At 49.0% G+C, this 19,807-nt stretch overlaps 1 non-coding gene across 1 annotated transcript; it reads left to right on the top strand.

Annotated features, from left to right (window-relative positions):
- The first annotated feature begins 15,654 nt into the window (after positions 1 to 15,654).
- TRNAN-GUU (transfer RNA asparagine (anticodon GUU)) lies at positions 15,655 to 15,727 on the top strand. Its single transcript has one exon. It is a non-coding gene; the product is annotated as a tRNA-Asn (tRNA).
- The last annotated feature ends 4,080 nt before the right edge of the window (positions 15,728 to 19,807 follow it).

The raw sequence follows: 19,807 nt of genomic DNA, 5'->3' as shown, positions 1-19,807 counted from the left end.
AGATCAAGCAGCACAAAGCATAGCCACAGGCTGAGATGCTTCAGTGAGCCTCAAAACTGGTTTCTGCTGTGGGTCGTTTTTTTTTTTGTCACAGCAGGATGTAAGACAATCTGGGACAGGACAGAGCCTTCCTCCTTTAGGCACTAAAGCAGGCTCTTTGTTTTTAAAAGTCCTCAGCAAGGTTGCTCCATCTGCAGTGCTCAAGATGAAGATAATACACCAGAGAAGAGCAAATGTGCCCTTAACACCCATCATCTGGAGGGCCAGCCCAGGTAGCAAATCTGGGGAAGTTTCCCCATTTCCCATGCATTTTGGCCAGCTTTCCTTCTGGCCGAGCCTTCCCTGAGCCTAGGGAAAGTCATTTCCCGTGCCTGGGCCTCAGCTGGGCCTTGGGCTTTTCAGAGTCCCCTCGAAGCAGTGCTTCTTGCCTGGGGGTTGCTAAAGCCTCTGGCACCCAGGACATACCCAGCCACCACCCAAGCTCTCCTGGGGAGCTTTACAGCTCTGGCACCCTGGATCTCCCACGTTTTTGACCCTGGGCTTCTCAGCACATGCCCACACACCACAGCGCTGCTGTCCAAGCTCTGGTGCAGAGCCTGGAAGGCAGTGCAATGCCTCAGGACCTGCATTTGGGCTCATTCAGAAGTTTGTGAGGTGATCAGCTGCAGCTGCTGAAGCTTGAGAACGTCCCTACAACCAGCCTTCTGGTTCTTCCTAGTCTCTGCACAGTCCTGGGGTGACTCTTGCAGAAGGGAGTCTCCATCCCCCTTGAATACTGTCAGAGATGGGGCTTTCCAAGTCACTGCCAAAGGAAGGACTCGTTTACTTCTTTGGGTTGCTTATCCAGCCTGTGGCACCCCTCTGTGACGCTGTGATCCCAGCTCTGCATCCTGAGGTCTCTGCCCTTTCTCTGCCCTGTCTCCCGGGTGTAACCAAACTAATGGCCAATGCACTACGGGCATGGGAGGTGTTGCTTTAGAGAGCTCACTTGAATCTGTGACATGTTGTAGAGCTGAAGGCCTGATGGAAGCTAGTCTGGGACGTGGCCATGCCCCCACACCCCCTCCTGCTCCTGGTCCGAGGCCCCAGGGAGGTCTCTGGGGAGAGCAGTGGGTTTGGTGTGGGTGGGATGGGTTTCCCTCAACATCCCTGAATACTGAATGAGTTGCTCTGAGTGTCCAGGAAGATCTCTCTTCTCTAGGGACTTGCCTCAAGGCTTTTCCAGACTTTTGTACAGAAACACAAGCTGATCCAAAATGCCCAAGGGCAGCACAGCCCCTGGCATGGTGCAGGACCCCCAGGAGCTGTGTGGCTCTCTCTTCTGTTTCCTCATGTCCTCATTACATTAACAATTTCTAACATCCCCTTTACAGCATGCTGTCTGGACACTGTAACATTGCAGCTCCTTCCATTACTCTTTGTTCATTCCTGTACCATGCTGCTGATTTGCACTTTGGGGAGTTTAAAGCTTGCTCCGTCTTTCAGCAGTTTGTTCCTCTGGGCAAGTCCTTCATTCTGTTTCTCTCTAGCATTTCCTATCTACCCAAAAGCTTCCTAGTCAGGCTATCCCTTGTGGACCTCACTGGAGGCAGCTTGGACTTAGCATGCAGTAGAGCAGTGTAATTGTTTTTAGGAAACTGTATCATGCCTTTTTTTTTTTTTCTTCTTTTTTCTTGCAATTAAGAAAAATTCCTCTGTGTCTATTTGCAGCTAGTTCTCTAAGGCGAGCGGGTGAGAACTGGGGCATATGAGCTTCAACGTTCAGTTGCAGACTTCAGTGGAAAAAGGCTTGACTTTAACAGGAGTGATGCAAGTCCCAGGTGGCTGATGAGAGCAATGGCCGGGGTGGGGAGATGAGGAGGAAGAATATCCATGCAGTGTCTGACCTCTGGGACACTGCTTTTCCTACATGTCCATGCTTCTTTAGGAGACACTCTGGATCTATATCATTTGGAGAATGTTGCTGTCACTTATTGTGAAAGCTGAATATGAATACTAATCATAAACACCTTAAAAAGCAGAAATACCTTTACACTATGTTCTAACTGAAGTCACCATCTTTCCGCTATACTGCTGAAACCAATTAGCTGTACATTACTTGAAGAAAATTATAGAGACAGACGTGGTTCATCAGGCTTTTTTGCATTTTAGTGAGCCCCATGGTGCATTTGGTGCTGAGTACATGAACCTCAGCTGTTGTGAGGAGATTGAGCAAAACGTTCGAGTCAGAGTCAGAAGCAAATCCCAAACCTTTGCAGAGCGTTAATAGATCCCACTGAGGGCCATTACCAGCAAAGACTCACTGGGGGCTGATTAGAGCAGAGAATCGTAATCACTGATTACAGGTAGGCAAAGGCAATGTGCAGGTGGCTCTGATACCATGTTAACCCTTGACGTGTTTTTCAAGCAAAACGTCCAAGCATGGACAGTGAGACCCTGGGAAGGGAGATCCTTTCCCCCACGTGTTTTCCATGGCTCTTCCTGGGGGCAGTGTTCAGGTCGGGGTGTGCAATGCTGAATGCAGGAGAATGACATAAGACCTCCTGGGCTCCCCAGGGGACAAGGGGACAGTGAAGCCCTGGTGTCTCCTCATAGGCCTCGGTGGCAGAGACAACAACCATAGGGGACAAAGACATCAGGTCTGTCAGAGGCTTTCAGCCTGTTTCAGGCAGTTGGCCTTCCTTGCTGCCTGGGCACACCGCTGTCTAACTAACTTGCGTACTAACTTGTATGCAAGTATAGTGTGGGAGAAAGTGTCAAAAGCCTTCCTAAACTTGAGTTAACTGACGTTCACTGTTATGGAAGTTAGGCCTGTCGGCCACCATAACAGGGCTCGACCCTAGGTTCCCTCAGAAAAGTTCAGAGTCAAATCAAAACAAATCAGATAATTTTAATCACGCGCGCGCCGTAATTACAGCTCGATCTGGGTGCCTCCAAAGAGGGACCCTAACATAAACAAATTCTGGGTAATTATAGTCTTTTCGACTTCCATTTCCCACCCCTCACGCGGAAGTTAGACCAATAATAATTTTTTGGTCTGGGGTCTCCTGCTCCTCATTGGGTCTCATCGTCATTCTGAGGCAAGCTGGTTTTCTCCTTATTCTTGTTTTTTGCAGTCTCTGATGACGGTTGTACCTCTGTTTTTGTTGGGGCTGGCGGTTGTCTCCCAAGGTCTTATTTTTCCCCATTGTTTTGGCATCTTCCCTCTCGGAGTCGGTGACACAGGTGCGCAGACTGCGTGTGGCTCCCCTATCTTCCCAGCCTGAATGAGCTCTGAGGCACTATTTTTTATTAAACTAAGTAAAGATTCGTTACTTTTCCCACACTTGGCCTAAAGCTTCAGCAAATCTAGCCACTCATGCTAAGCAAGTTTTATAGAAGTTGTGCTAAGCAGCCATTTCTAGACAGTTTCAATTCACTATTCTTTAACAGTTTCCCCCCTTTGTTTTTATGAAGCATCCCTGCTAATATTTTAAACAGAGTTCTCGAAGTCTTTCGAGGCGTACTGTCACTTTCCATAATCTTATGTATAATATGATCGTAAGCAGTAGGCATAACACAGTTAAACTTAACACAACTACCACTGGGTGCAATACATGATTATAAATCCCTGTTGCGGTTGGTGACCACCCTAGAAGAGTTTCCCAGCCATGATGTTCTCCGTCCCTTTTTACCCTTTCTAAGATATGATGTATCTCTTTTGCATCATGGTGAACAGTGATTAGAGTTTTCTGTCCATTGTTCCGGATGCGCTCTAGCGGTCGATGTAAATCATCATGTTGTAGTAGTTTCCTTACCAGGGTGAGATTCATCCCAGTGGGGGTAGGTAGTAAATTTTGAATTAAAATATAATTAGATTGTAACAATTGATAAGACGCGATAGGAGCTGAATAATTGAATTCACATCCCATGATTTTGTTAAAGCCTGGGGAAGTCGTGTATCCCATCGAGCTTTACGTGGCTGTTTTCACTGTTCTGCTGCACCCTCTGCTGTGTTTGCTTCTTGGACTGTCACTCGTTTCACGTGAGAGTGGTGAATCCAGTTCTCTTTTCCTAGAATTTTAACAGCGTAGTAAGAACTTAACAATACAGTATAGGGTCCTTCCCATTTTGGTTCTAATTCTGTTTTTTGCGAGAATACCTTTATCAACACTTTATCTCCAGGCTGTATATCATGTGCCTGAATGTCTGATGGCACCAGCTGAAACCACTGAGCTTGATTTTGCAAAGCCTTAAACCGTTCTTGTAAGGCTAGTACATATTGTGTCACTCGTTCATCTCCGTCTAATAGGCTGGTCTTAGCAGGGATATAAGTCCCTGGTATCACTAAATGTCTCCCAAAAAGAATTTCTGCTCGTGTTAGTCCTATGGGTTGCTGTGGAGAATTTCGAACATCCCATAGAGCTAAGTTTAATGCCTCTGGCCATTTTAGGCTAGCATGTGTGCATATTCTTGCTATTTTCTCTTTTAATGTTCTATTCATTCTTTCTACTTGTCCTGAAGATTGTGGGTGATAAGGAGTACAGAGGTTTCTTCTTATTCCTAACGATTTACATAACTAATTGATTATGCTTGCTGTAAAATGGGCACCCCTATCTGAATCAGTGGCTTCTGGGACCCCATACCTGGGTATGATTTCTTTCAGTAAGGCTTTTACCACTCCCCCTGTGTCAGCCTTTCTTGTTGGGAAAGCTTCTACCCAGCCTGATAACTGATCTACTATCACTAACAAGTGTTTGTATCCATAGACAGATGGCATATCTGCATAATCTATTTGCAGCTTCTGGAACGGGAAGTAAGCCCATGGTCGCCCCCCCAAATCTGAGCTTGGCTTGTTATTTGAAAACTTCTGGCAGGTCGGGCAGCTATTTGTTATTCTTTTAGCAGCTGCATAAATTCCTGGAGCAGCCCATACTTTCTGTACCTGCTTAGCTATTGCCTCGGCTCCCCCATGAGCTTTATCGTGAAACCACCTAGCTATAGTAATTAAATATTTTTTTGGTAGAATTGGTTTTTCCCCAATTGTCCATATTCCATCATCATCTTGTTTTGCTTCCCACTGCTCCCATTGTTTTTTCTCTTCCACTGAGCACTCTTTTTCATACATAGTTTTGGGGTCTATTAAGTTTGGCCGCTCACTCTGGTCCATCCTTGGAACTGCCCCCATACATTCTCTCAGAGGTTGTCGAGCTGCAGCCCTCGCAGCAGCGTCGGCTAAAGCATTTCCTCTGCTAATGTCTGTAGTGTCTTTAGTATGGGCTGGGCAGTGTATTACCGCAATTTCTTTGGGCAGTTGAACTGCTTCCAGCAAATTACGTATTTCTTCTCCATTAGCTAATTTCTTTCCTGATGATGAAAAGAATCCTCATTCTTTCCATAACATTCCTGTTGCATGACACACTCCAAATGCATATTTAGAGTCGGTATAGGTATTTACCCGCAAGCTCTTACCTATTTTTGCTGCTTGGGTCAATGCTATTAATTCTGCTCCTTGAGCACTTACTGATGGAGACAAAGGATTGGCCTCGAGCACCTCAAAGACGTTAGTGACAGCATGGCCGGAGTGATGCCTTCCGTCCAAATAATAGGATGACCCATCTGTAAACAGAACTAAGTCCGGGTTCTCCAAAGGTTCATCTTTAAGGTCCTCCTGGGGTTTGCTCAAGCTGACGACCACCTGCTCACAGGAATGATGTGGCTCTCCGTCCTCCGGTTGAGGCAGTAGCGTTGCTGGATTTAAAATATTGCATCTCTTTAAAGTCACATTATCTGCATGCAGTATTATCAGTTCATAGCGGTGAGCTCTCTGTGGGGATAGTGCTTGAGTCGCGTATTGTTTCATTAACAGTTCTACTTCATGTGGCACATACACAGTCAGTGAATGACCCAAAACTACAAGTCGTGTTTTTTCAAGAAGAGCTGCAGTAGCTGCTATTGCTCTGATGCATCCAGGAGTGCCTTTAGCTACCTCATCTAGTTGCGTGGAGTAATAGGCCACTGGTCTGTGGTGAGGGCCTAGTTTTTGGGTGAGTACCGCACTTGCTATTCCCTGTCGTTCATGGACAAATTATTCAAATAGTTTGCTATAATCTGGTAATCCTAGAGCAGGGGCTGAAACCAACGCTTTTTTCACAGATGTAAAGGCTTTCTCCCTTTCTGGGCCCCAGGCCAAAGGCTCTATCTCCTCCTTTTTTGTTGCCTGTACTAGAGGCTTAGTAAGTTCTGCTAACCCAGGAATCCACGGTCGGCAGAATCCTACAGCTCCTAAAAATCCCCTAGGCTGTTTTTTTGTTACAGGACGGGGCATATCAAGAATTGTCTTTACTCGTTCTGGATCAACTAACCTGTGTCCTTCTTTTAAGATAAAACCCAAATATTTTACCTCTCTTTGACACAGCTGGAGTTTAGACAGAGATGCTCGATGCCCTTTTTCTGCAAGAGCGTTACATAGAGAAACAGTATCTTTCAAACATGTCTCATAATCTTTACTTGCTAATAACAAATCATCTACATATTGTATTACAGAATGTCCTGGAAGTTCGATATCTGAGCAGTCATTTTTAAGTATACGCGAAAAAATAGTCGGAGACCCAGTAAATCCCTGTGGCAGCCTTGTCCAAGTTAACTGTTGTCCCTTCCAAGTGAAAGCAAAGAGATCTTGGCTATCTTCAGCTATCGGTATACTAAAAAAGGCTGCTGTTAGGTCAATCACAGTAAAATAAGTTGCCCAATGGGGTATCTGTAGTAAAATGGTTGATGGGTCAGGGACTACTGGATGTGGAGCAACTACATGTTGGTTTATAGCCCTTAAATCTTGTACAAAGCGATACTCTGGATCACCATCAGAATCTTGCCTGTTCTTTTTAACTGGCAGAATTGGGGTGTTATATGGGGATTCACAGACTCTAAGGATACCCAGTTTCAGATAATGATCAGTTTGTTTTTGGATACTCTTCTCTGCTTCCTTTGGGAGAGGATATTGTTTAACTGCAGGAGGCAATCCCCCCTTTGTTTTTATCGAGACTGGACTGGCTGATTTCAGTAGTCCCACATCCATTCCTGAAGAGCTCCATAATTTTTTAGAAACTGATTCTAAACCTGTTGGAATTTGCAGATGAGTTGACTCTGCTTCTGGTGTCTTAGCCAGAACACATGAACCCATAATTATTAGCTTTATCCCTTCCGGCTGTAAGCAGATCTGAGTATCCAAGGCTTGCAGGAGATCTCTCCCCAAAAGGCATATAGGTGCGTCTGTGGAAATTATAAAACGTCCCCACACTGTTTTACCCCCAATAGTGAGTACTAAGGGCTTAGATAACATTTGTTCGCCCTTTCCCATCACTCCTTGCATCACTATTTTATCTGATGACTTGCATCCTTTAGGCTCAAAATTTAAAAGGGAAAGGGTGGCTGCAGTATCCACTAGAAAGGGCACTTCTAAACCTTCTATATTTGCCATTACGTGACCCTCAAAATCCAAATCTACATCCCATAAATTTACTCCAATTTCCACAGTATTTTCTGAGTCTCCTGTTTCCTGTCATTGTGGATTGACTGGGAATCGCCTGGTCTCCTCCTTAGTGTTTGATTGTCTCATGCCGGTTCCTCTGTTCCTAACTACACGGGGCCTCACTGGGCACTCCCGCTGCCAGTGTCCTTGTTCCCTACAATAATAACAAACATCATTAACTCCTGACTGTACAGCACATTCACTTTGACTCCATCTCTCTCTCCTGGCTCTTTCACGTCCCCTCCCCCTGGGTCCTCTAAATCCATCTCTTAACACAGCTGCTAACACACTAACTTCTTCTTTTTTTTGCTGTCTCTTTTCTTTTGCCCTCTCCTCCTCTCGACTATTATACACAAATGTGGCTAAACGTATTATTTCATCCCTTTGCTTTCCTGGCCAGTCAGGGACATGTTTGGAAAAATACTTTTTAATGTCCGGGGCTGCTTGGTCTACAAATGTAGAAATCATTAACAGCCTGTTAGCCTCAGCTTCTGGGTCTAGTCCTCCCCCATACATTCTGACTTGCTTAATTAGCCTAGCAAAGTAAGCCGAGGGGTGTTCCTCTGCCTGTTGCTGACACTCCCTTACTTTAGACCAATTTGCAGTCTTTTGTCCTGCCAAAGGTATAGCTTCTTCTAAGCCCTCTCTGGTTAATTGCAACTGCCTGTAATCTGCATCTACATTATGATTCCACCCGGGGTCCACAGCTGGCCAGGCTGTTCGAGCAGCCCCAACACCCCCCTCTGCTGCCCAACGGTGGTTTGCATCCAAAATTGAGCACCTTTCATCTGGAGTGAACACAGATTCAAGGAGTGTTTGTATATCTCCCCAGGTAGGGTCATACGCCCGCATAATTCCCTTTATGATTTGTAACATCCCTAAGTCTGGGGAGCCGTTGACTCCATATAATTAAATCTTGGGGTCTCCAGGGTCGGTAGACTCATGTAGTGGCAATCCGAGGTACCCCTTCTGGATCAGGTGGGGCCGCTCCTGGCACAGGAACAATTTCCAGAGGAGCTTGAAGGACGGGGGCGGAAGGCAAGGGGGGATATAGGGAAGCTGAAGCAGGGGGTGGTGCATAGGGTGGAATAACTGCCACAGGCTTTTCAGCAGCTGCAGTACTTAGAGCATTCTGAGGAAAGATTCTCTCTTTCCCAGGCGTCTCTTTTCGTCCAGCAAATGCCCAGTTGTCCCATACATACCAGTAATCCATTTCTCTGGGGAACCTATCCTCCAAATGATGACGCAGGAAAGCTAGCTCCTGGTAACCGAAGGCACACTGGAGCGGCCATCACTCTGCCAGATTACCTTCCTTAGGCAGGAACGGCCAATCCTCCTGACATAATTGGACTAACCTTTTTCTCCCTAAATTTTTGGTGCCATCAATTTTACTCCAGTTTTCCAAAATTTCAGCTAAGGGCGTCCCCTTGTCTATGTCAAGATTATTTCCCATACTGAGTTTCTGGAAAGTGCGTCTTAAGCAAATCAGGCAGCGCACTTCCTTGCAGGTAATACCAGTCCCTGTAGCTGGTGTGATCACACACTTTCACACTTTCTTTCTCTCTCTCTCTCTCTCTCTCTCTCTCTCTCTCTCTCGCTCGGAACCGCAGTCACACCACCCGAGTCTTTAACTGCTAGGACTGCTGTCCCTTCGCAGCGGGCGGCTTTTCAGCCGACGGGTGCCCCGATCGGTTCCCAAGTTATACAGACACAGTTGTCTCGCTCCCTGGGAACTGCACTCACACCACCCAAGTCTTCAACTGCTAGGACTGCTGTCCCTTCGCAGCAGGCGGCTTTTCAGCCGACGGGTGCCCCGATCAGTTCCCAAGTTATACGCGCTCACACACACACATACACAGTACTGTTTAAACTCACACCAGTCACAGTGACTCTAATTTTTGGTCTCAAAGTTTTACAGTGCGCCTTACGCTGATCAGGCTGCGCAACCCTCCTCCGGCCGGACCGAGCTGGGACTTAGACCCACTCTAACCCTGGGGATGGGACTCGCGCCCGTCCCCCTGGTACGCCTTACGGTGGCCAGTCCGCGTACCCCCTTCAGTGCACTGTTACCAGACCAGATTTTAGAATTTAGGCGGGAGTTTAAGACTCACCTTTTCGGTGCCTCTCGGTGCCAAAGATCCCAGGTGAACTCACCCGATGGCCCCAGATGATCGTTTGGAGACGAGAGGCCCCGACAGTGGTCACCTAGGGTCCCATCTGGGGTGCCAAACTGTTATGGAAGTTAGGCCTGTCGGCCACCATAACAGGGCTCGACCCTAGGTTCCCGCAGAAAAGTTCAGAGTCAAATCAAAACAAATCAGATAATTTTAATCACGCGCACGCTGTAATTACAGCTCGAGCTGAGTGCCTCCGAAGAGGGACCCTAACATAAACAAATCCTGGGTAATTATAGTCTTTTTGACTTCCATTTCCCACCCCTCACGCGGAAGTTAGACCAATAATAATTTTTTGGTCTGGGGTCTCCTGCTCCTCATTGGGTCTCATTGTCATTCTGAGGCAAGCTGGTTTTCTCCTTATTCATGTTTTTTGCAGTCTCTGATGACGATTGTACCTCTGTTTTTGTTGGGTCTGGCAGTTGTCTCCCAAGGTCTTATTTTTCCCCATTGTTTTGGCATCTTCCCTCTCGGAGTCGGTGACACAGGTGCGCAGACTGCGTGTGGCTCCCTTATCTTCCCTGCCTGAACGAGCTCTGAGGCACTATTTTTTGTTAAACTAAGTAAAGATTCGTTACTTTTCCCACGCTTGGCCTAAGGCTTCAGCAAATCTAGCCACTCATGCTAAGCAAGTTTTATAGAAGTTGTGCTAAGCAGCCATTTCTAGACAGTTTCAATTCACTATTCTTTAACAGTTTCCCCCCTTTGTTTTTATGAAGCATCCCTGCTAATATTTTAGACAGAGTTCTCGAAGTCTTTCAAGGCGTACTATCACTTTCCATACTCATATATAATATGATTGTAAGCAATAGGCATAACACAGTTAAACTGAACACAACTACTACCGGGTGCAATACATGATTATAAATCCCTGTTGCGGTTGGTGACCACCCTAGAAGAGTTTCCCAGCCATGATGTGCCCTGGATGGCTTCGTGTTGAGTTGGAGGGGTCATGGAGGAGGGATTTCTCAGGAGCCTGGCAGGCTGCGTGTGGGGCCGGCAGTGCTCTGGAACTCTGCTGCTGGCTGCAGGGCTGCAGCTGAGTCTCCTCAGATGCAGTGCCATGAATGTTTGAGGGTCAGCAAGGGAGCTGCAGGGCAGGACAGGAATTTGCAATGCTTTTGGGCAATGGGAAAAAGAGCAACCTCTCTGTTCTCCCCCGAAAGAACATGAAGAGGAGATGAGAGCTAGTCTTGGAGGGCAGGGAGGAGGATTTGTGTTTGAAGGAACCGTTCGCCAGGAAGGACAACGTATTGCTGGCACAGACTGATGGAGGGGACATTGTGACTTGGATTCACGCATCCTGCTTTGCCTGGGAGGACTGGAGACTGCTCCTTGCTGAAACCCCCTGGTGCCACTCAGAGACATGAGGGACCCTCTGAAATCCCTCCTGGGGCTTCAGCCAAGGGTTGTCTGCAGGTTCCTGCAGAACACTTGGACTGCTGAATCCGAACCTTTCATACAGGTCACTCCTGAACCTGACTGCCAACTAAAAGAGGGAAAGGTAATTGTGATTCTGGTGAGATTAAGGAGAGGTCGGTCAGGAAAGTCCAGGTTGCAGTTACAAATATGTTACGAATGTGGAATGAACACGGGGCTCAAGACAACTCAGAAACTGTGTGCAGCCTCCCCAAGCCACTCATGAGCCACACTGGTGATGGCTGCCATAACTTGAAAGCAAGGGCATGTGGTGGCAGTTTGGTCCTCCGCTGCAGCTATCCCTTTCCCTCCCCTGTCTCTGGCTGCAGCAGGCGCCTCCTTGGGCTCCGCTGATAATAACCCCAACCTCAGCTGACATGGTGGGCTTGGGCTAGACATCATGACCAGGAGGATCCCTTGTGTGTCTTGTCTGTTTTCCCTTAGGAATGTAGTTTTACTGTGAGGCTGAATCATCACTGCAGCAGTGGAGACTGCAGGTGGCACGGGTCCCTTCTGCCTTTCCTTCATGTCCCTGAGTGAATGAAAATGGGAGCCAGACAGTCAAAGGAAGTCCCAGTACCCCCAGAAGGGACTGCAACATATTCTATGTATATGTGTTACTCTCCTAAACGCTGCAGGTATTTAAATAAATGGAATTTCTGGACCAGGGATGATCCCTCTAAGCACTTCCCTGCAGAAGGTACCTTTAACTTAGACAAAATAGTGCACTTAAGGGGGGCCTTGGAGTCCAGAGGACCTAAGGTGCCCCAAGGTCAGTGGGCTGCAACTGTTGGTTGGTACAAGGAGACCTCCAAAAGAAAAACAGAATCCCAAGCTAGATGTTTGAGAGGCTCTCAGGAAAAATGGAAAGATCAAGGGAAGCATCTTTAGGGGCAGTTAGAAAAAACACTGAATTCTGCTGAGCTTAGCAGTCCCTTACAGCCTCTGCTGCCCGAAGAATCTCTGCAGGAGGAGGAAAAGACAAGGGAGGTTATTTGAGAGCTCCCTTTCTGTCCCCCATGATACCAGAGGTGCCACATCACCAATGTGACACAGACAGCCTGGGGGCCTGGGGCAGGCTGTGACTGATGCATGTTAGGAGGGCTATTTTGACTGAGCAAAAGCCAGAAAAGAATAAAGTGCTACATGGTCTTTTACAAGAGAAACAGAGGAAAAGGTTGAATTTTCCAGCAGAAGCAGCCAGTGCTGCTGTGAGGCCAGAGACATTGTGAGCACACGCTGCTGCTGCTGCCGTGCAGCTCCAGCTGCCCTGGGGGCCTGGGCAGCTGCCAGGGGCCTGGGCAGGGACACCAAGCCCTCCACGGTCAGAGCCAGCAGAGGCAGTTTGGGAAATGGGCAGAAGGCTTTAAGGGAGGATAAAACACTGGAGCTAGGCCAGGCTGTGACACTCACCAACTGCAATCGTCCTAAGCAGCCTGGGCTGTGATATCTGCTAGCAGTGATGTGCAGCAGTGGGGCTGAGAAACAGCCATAGGGGTGAAGGGCTAAGAGAGACACTGGGAGTGGCAGGCATGGTGAAAAAAGGAGAAAAGAGAGTAGCATCTTCTTTGTGATACCCTTAACACACTTTCCAGACAGGTTTGGAAGTAAGGAAAAGAGCCACATGCAAAAGAATACCTGTCCATTGTTAGAGGTAAAGCAGCTAAATCGAGGTTCAAGCAAAGCAGATTCAAAAGATACCAAGATTGCAAAAAAACAGTTCACACTGAGTACTACTTTTCAATCACCAGATCACTGTTTCAATCAAATTTTAACCAACTGAGAACTCAGAATTTATTCATTGGTTTCTAATGGGTCTGTATTCATTTAGGTGGGATCCAGCTGTGCTTGTGTGCAGACCCAGTATCCAGAAAGGATTGAACTCACCTCAGCGTGCATAAGCTGCCTGATAACACACAGATATGTAATGTAACTTCCATTAAAAGGTATAATTTGAATGATGCAATGCTTTTGGAAGTGACACTAAAGTTACTAGAAACTTTTCTGTAATTTTAATATGTCCTTGTCCTTGTAGATATGTTCCCAGGATGGCTGAGGCCTCACCTTGCACACATACAGGTGCCACTAAAGGAGCTCTATCGAAATCTCGCCCAAGAATGAGTTAGTGTAATGATCTCTTCAAACTGTTGGTTATGCTTGCATTTGCCCCATAATGGACAGGACGGATAGGAAAGCTGCTTGAAAGGATGTCCAAGTATATTTCATTAGGATTATTGGCCTTGGTCATTGTGCATGGATTGGTGCAGTTAATCTTCTGTTGTGGCAAATTGCTGTGGAAAAGGAGAAAACATGGCATAGCGCAAGCAATGGTGCAAGTAATGATGCTGAATTTAGTAAAGGATAAGGAAGAAGAAAAGGAAGAAGTACTTGGGCTAGTGGCTAGAAGTGATAGCAAAGGCCAGAGGCCAGGTCGGATGGTGGGACAGCACAGCCTGCACAGAGATCGCTCCTGGGATCCAGGAGGTGTGAGCAGGGCATGTGGTGCCCTTCTGCCAGGCTCTGGACCTTAAGAGGACATGAGACTGCAAGTCTCAAAGGAGGAGTGTGGAAGTAAAATAGTGGATGCCTCCTAGGCCTTTGCAGGCCTGTCTAGGGAAAACTGTCTGCCAAGTCAGTCTTCCCAGCTGTCCAGGGAGTGTATTGTCTGTAAAAGATTGCACTGTCTGTGCTGTTGGGGCCTCCTCCTTGCTGCTGCTTGTGCTTGTGAGGTCACTTCTGCCTCGATACCTGATAGGCCAGCAGCAGTCTCATGGCTCTGATGCTGATTGTGAGGTCACTCGTGCCTGAGGACCTGATAGGGAGCAGCAGGCACATTGCCTTCATGTAGATTGTGAGGTCACTGCTGCCTCAGGAGCTCATAGGCCAGCACCAGCCCCATTGCTGCTGTTGGAGGCTGTGAGGTCATTTCTGCACAGCTCATGTGGAGTAAAGCCGTTCACTGCCCAGCAGCTCTTTCACCTCTCCCAAACAAGCTGTCTCCTCTGTTTCCAGCTCCTTCCAGGCAGGGACTTCTGCTGACTGCTGTTTTCCTTCTTCCCATTGCTGGGGGACTTTGGGAGCAGCCGTTCCCTTAAGCAAGCAAGAGGGACCACGTGAAGGGTGCCAAGGAGAGCAGCCCGCAGGGGAACCCTCCAGGCCCCAGGATCTGCCTGCGGGGCAGATCCAGGCAGGGCCCCCAAGTGTAGGGACCAACCCAGGCATGGCATCACCACGGCCTCTCCGCGGCAGTGAGCAGTGCCCTCAGCACCACTGTTCCAGAGCCGGGACCAGGCTGGTGGTGGGAGAGGGCCCGGGATCAAGCTCTCCACTCCTGCCCACGATGGGGGGCTCCAGCCACGAGCTAGGCAGAGCAGCTGTGGGAGAGGAGGAAGGTGGCGCTGCGGACGAAGAGGATGGTGGGTAGAACCCTCTGGGACTGATGCACCACCCTTCTCCAGACCCCACAGCCACCCCAGAGATCATGGATGCAGACTGCCCTGGAGGAGGAGAAGCCCATGGAGGAGCACAAGACGGAGGGGCAGCCTGCCCCAACGCCCTGTCGCCATGCTTTGCCTGATGCCCTCCCAGCGCCTGCCTGCCCAGCCAGGGCAGTGCTGCTGCTGCTGCAGCTACAAGAAGCTCCCAGCCAGCAGCCAGCCCTCTCGTCTTCATGGGGACACCCTCTTGCCTCACAGGGCTGTGGTCTCTGCTGAGAGGCACTTGAGGATCTGACAAGTCCTGCCTGTTTGCCTACTGCTGGCCACTCAGCTTGTTGCAAGAGTCGTGCCCTCATGATGTCCTTTGCCCTGGGCAGGCTTTCTGAGGATGTGGCTGGGCTCTTCCTGCATGGGGAGCTCCACTTCCCACATGACAGCCTGCCATGTCGTTGGAGGGCAAGCCGACACTTTGTGGAGAGGAGCAATGCAGCCGCTTGCCAGCCCTCCCCGCTGTTGGTCAGGTGGGTGGAGACTGAGGAAAAAGCTCCCCCTCCGCCGGAGATGCTGGGCATTGAACCCAGGACCTCCTGCATGCAAAGCAGGTGCTCTTCCACTGAGCTACATCCCCTTACAAATTGTCGGGGGGAGGGGGCTGGTGCGGGGACATCTCATGCCACAACATGTCCCTGACAAGCACAGCCCTGTTGTGCCCTGGTGCCCTGAGAGCCTCAGCAGAAAGCAGCACTCAACCCCTCGTGCTGGGCCGCAGGCTGGCATGGGGCAAGCTGGCATTGCCTCTCAGCTGCCACTGCTCCTGGACCAGGGCTGCACTGGGGTGAGGTGCCCACAGCTATGATTGCCCCTGCGGGGTGTGCAACGGAGGGTCCACAGGAACAGATAGAGCTGGTGGTGGGCAGGGAGCTGTCCACAGCCCCTCATCCGGGCACCAGGCCTCCCCCTGCATTGCTCTGCCCACCAGCACCCAGCAGTGGGTGAAGGGCAGCATCCCCTTCCCTGGGGCTGGGGACGTGGCTGGGCTCAGGGACATTCCCATTCCTGCAGCACCGGGGACTGTCCCGATGCCGGAGCTGCCCCAGGACAGGCCCAGGCGGGGGTCTCTGTGGCGCAGCAGGCAGCGCATTCGGCTGTTAACCGAAAGGTTGGTGGTTCGAGCCCACCCAGGGACGGTGCCCTCTTGGTGGGGTGCCTGGGGGTTGTGCTGCCCAGCACCCTGGATTTTGCTCCCAGGCCCCATGACCTGGTGCAGAAAAACCTGGGGTAACCGCACAGCTCTGACTCAGGCTGGTGAATTCCTCAGGGAAGGGGCTGTCTCCTGCACCAGGGCTGCTGGGAACAGAGGGGTCGTGGCTGGCAGGGCTGGTGCCACTGACCTTCCTGTTCACACACATGTGTGTGCAGAGATGGGTCTTGCCGAGGGGTGTTACACTGGGAGGGGATGGGGAGGGGGATCAACAGCCTTAGGATCACCACTAGGGACAAGGCCCACACTTGACTCTGGCTAAAATATCATAAATCAGGGTTTAAGGAATGTTCTGGCCTGTGTCATCCTCCAAAGAGGAGAAGAACGGGAAACATGAACAGCCACAAAGGAATCCCCAACGCTTTCCCAAAGCATCTCGTGGTTGTGTCTTCCGCAGCCCCTTGATGTGCTGGGAACCTCCCTGCACCTCCCCTGCTCACAGAGAACCGTCTTTTCTGCTCCAAGGAGCTGACCTGGGAAACCCTGAGGGAAAAGGGAAAATTCCCCTCCCCACACCAGATGGGAGAAGAACAGGCCGTAGCTGGATTTATTTTAGGCAAAGTTGAAGAAGACAAACTGACAACAGCAGCATGGTGAAGAGGGGGCCAAGAGGTTGCAGCAATGCACTGCTCATCTCTTCTGCACCGTGCACATGGGCTCAAACCCCTTCGTCATCAAAGACGCTCCTGTTTGTGGCTCCAGACCACGCCAGAAGGAGTCTTTGGGGGCAGTGGCAGCCCTGCAGTCCCTGTCCCTAGGGACAAGCATTGGCAAGCTCATTCTCAAAGCTGGCAAGACAATCACCTTGCTTGGGTGGACAGACCCTTCCTCTGCTCCCACCTGAGCTCAGTCACAACAAAAGCCAAACGCCTCTGGAGGTACATCCCTGGGGAGCCAGCTCTGGCACAGCAGGTCTGCTGGTGGCTGGGACGTGCGTGTTGCTGTGGGACGTCCTTTCTGGAGCATGTGGGATGGCCCAAGAAGCTGAGGAGCAGCACGGAGGATGCACATGGGTCCTGTTGAAGCTGAGCTGAGACGGTTGTGGCATCTCCTTGCCTGATGGGAAGGACAGAAGAGGGAACAGTGTGTGTCAGTGCTGAGTGGTGGTGTCTGTACATCTCATTACTGAATGGGGAGAAGAGAGGGTGCGGTGCCATGGGGCAGTGGAAGAGGCCAGCTGAGTCCCCACTCCAGCAACTGTGTGGGGATGTGGGAGTGATTCTGACATCTGCCTGATGTGCAGACAGCTCTGCCAGAGACCCCTGTGGCAGGGTCAGTCCTTCATCTGCCCTGAGCACATCATCGGGGAGAGGACAGCGTTCTCAGTTCCGTCTGTGCTCGATCCTTGGCCTGACCTGTTGGCTGGAGAGAGGCTGAGTCTGGAGACAGAGCGGGATGTCCTGAGTTGCAGTCGTAGCTGAGCTGCTGCTGGGAGAGCAGGGTTCAGCAGCAGCAAGAGCTGGCAAGAGGGGCAAGAGGAGCAAAGCAGCTTGTGGGGTTGCAGGAGCAGGGCTTCTGCCTCTGTGCAGGGACGAGGGGCTGCAAGGGGCTGCAGCTGGGCTGGCCAGGACAGTCTGGTGGGTGAGCAGGGTCGGGTAGGGGAGGTGGGGAGGATCGCACCATTGGTGCTGTGAGCTGCTACTGAGGGGACAGAGAACACAAAAGCAAAGTGTGTGTGCGATGTCCAGGAAATGTTGAGCACAATGTTCAGCATAAACTGAAACACAGGAATTTCCATCTGAAGATAAGGAAAATGTCTTCACTGTGAGGGTAATAGAGCACTGCAGCAGGTTGCCCAGAGAGGCTGTGGAGTCTCCATCCTTGCAGATATTCAGAAGCCGCCTGGATAGGGTCCTGGGCAATGTGCTCTAGGCAACCCTGCTTGAGCAGGACGATTGCATGAGATGATCTGCCTAGACCTGGGACTAGATCGGGACCTTGCCACTGCCCTGACCTTTGGGGAAGCTTTTGTGACATCCCCCCAGCCACTGCCTGGAACCATCCCCCTCATCCTCACGGGATCTACCTCCCTCCCCTTGCCCAGTGCCTCCTGCAGCCAGCCCGTCTGCTTTGCACCAGGAGGTGCTGGTGCCTTTGGGTCCAAGAAGAAAAGCACAAACTCTCCCTCTCAGGAAAAATACTATTTTATTAACATCCCAGAAAAGGGTGACAGCAAACTATAAAATCTGACATCCCTTCTGATGCTGGGAACCCCGACCTAATACAGCTGGGGATGGACCTTGGGTCAGTCTGTTGTCCAAAAAGCGGATTCGTTGCCTGGTGTGCAATGAGCCAATAATTACACACTCAGGAGAGACATTTATTTATTTATTTCAGAGTTGCGCAAGCCTGGGTGCTCGGTGGTCTCCCACAAATCGAGCACACCCCCCCCCCCCAACTTTTCAGGTAGCATTTATACAATCAAATTTGCCATATTTGTGACTTCCTTCCTCTTATTGCCATATTTGTGACTTCCTTCCTCTTTCACACTGATTGGTTAATGATTTGTTCACATTTCCCTGGGTCCCACCCCTACTTCTCAAGGTCCTGATCAATTAATTAACACTGCCCCAGCTGGGTCAGTAGGTGTTATCTTCCAAGGCCCTGAGGAAGAAGACATAATCCAGACCCCTTAATCGTCACTGTTTTAACAGTGAGAGGAAGCTTTTTACTTCCTAAGGTCCTGGCGCCCAAACAGGCCTTATTTCTCAGCCTTGGCATCCTCCCTTCTGGAGAGTGGGGCACAGGAATGCAGACTGCTTGTAACTCCCTTATCTTTCCAGCCTGCACCAGCTCTGAGGCCTTTTCTTAACGAACTAGGTGCGCGGCCTAAGGCTTCAGCAAATTTAGCTACTTATGCTAAGCAAATTCTACCTAAGATAGAAGTTATCCAAATCTACCTACTTCAAACATTCTTTCTGAGCTTCTCAGGGTTGTCTTGTAACAATTCCCCCCTTTGAGACTTATATGATGATTTTCATATTAGTCTCACTCTTTTAAAATCTTTCCCATATTAGTTTCATATAACACTTAGAAATGCATTGAATCACTACATAAACGCATACAAAAATTACTAGCACCAATCCTAGAATTGTTAAACATTTTTTAACCCATGAGCTCACATCAGAGAACCAGGAAGTCAACCATTTCCATATTTCTTCAAATCCGAAAGAAGTATCATCTTTCTGAACCTCATGTAAGATTTCAGTCTGCTTCCAGATTTCATTTAGATCGGTAGAAATTCTCCCGCTTTGATCCACATATACACAGCAACTAGTATTTATTACTGTACATACTCCTCCCTGAGATGCCAATAACATATCTAGAGCCATTCGGTTTTGGGTACTTATTTTAGCAATTTCTGAAACCTCCTCTTGTAAAGCTGCAATGGCATCAGAGGTTTTATTCCCTATTTTTTCAATAACTGCTGAAATATTTACTATTGCTTTTTCAAGTTCACTCACTCCCAATTGTGGAAACAGCCACCTTACGAATGACTGAAACCTAGTAGGTCGATCTGTTAAAGGATTATTGACCCTCTTTTGTCTCCTCATGAATGTTCTTAGCCAGGATTTTTGATATTTATTACTCAGTTCTTTTCTTATAGTAACATTAGGGATTATTGCCCCTAAAGTACACGTCCCTGACCAATTAGGAGGTAGCACTTTTCGTGCCTTGTTCCCACACAACCAATACCATCCACTACCTTTCGGAACATGCCACCCATTTAGTTCCTTACTTGGCCATTTATAACCTATTTCAGGTATATGAGAGCAATTTTTATAACCTCCCACCTTAATGGCTCCAGTACAGTTGATCGGTTGCTTTCCAGAGGGTACAGTTTTTTCCCACCATCTATTACTATTATTACATCTTCGGACACATTGATAATAATCTCCTGTCACACTCTGGACTTCCCATTCCTGTTCGGTTGTTTCATTATATTTCGTTTGATCGCTATCATTTCTTATCTGTTTCATAAATTCCATAAAGGAAAAATTAAGAG

This window comes from Dromaius novaehollandiae, unplaced genomic scaffold, assembly GCF_036370855.1.
Source record: "Dromaius novaehollandiae isolate bDroNov1 unplaced genomic scaffold, bDroNov1.hap1 HAP1_SCAFFOLD_42, whole genome shotgun sequence".
Lineage (NCBI taxonomy): Eukaryota > Metazoa > Chordata > Aves > Casuariiformes > Dromaiidae > Dromaius > Dromaius novaehollandiae.
This window is presented reverse-complemented; position numbering and strand designations above follow the sequence as displayed.